This window comes from Olea europaea, unplaced genomic scaffold, assembly GCF_002742605.1.
Source record: "Olea europaea var. sylvestris unplaced genomic scaffold, O_europaea_v1 scaffold3189, whole genome shotgun sequence".
Taxonomy (NCBI): Eukaryota; Viridiplantae; Streptophyta; class Magnoliopsida; order Lamiales; family Oleaceae; genus Olea; species Olea europaea.
In genome coordinates, this window is record NW_019250715.1 from 22,958 (window position 1) to 23,346 (window position 389).

Sequence of the window (389 nt, forward strand, 5' to 3'; positions counted from 1 at the left end):
CTCTCGAATGGGTCATTTTAGCTAACATTTGTCCTCCTTGGAATTATTATTATTTTAGAAGGTGAATAATTTGCTCATCTATTCAATGATGTCAAGTTTTTAATCTTAAAATTCAAGATTTTCTTTTGCATGCTGAAATTTCTTTTAGAATTATGATAGTATTGATTCATTCACACGAATGTGTATTTATATTTTCTTATCAATTAATGATGTGTTTGGTATGTTTGACAAGACAATGCTGAACATATTTAAGATACAAAATGAAGTTAAAATCCCTTATCTTATGCAGTGATGTCAATATTGTGTATTTTCTTAGGTGAAAATAACCTTTGTTCAGCTGCATTGTGACAGATTATGTAAGAAAATTAGTTGTTGCAGATAAAAGAAGG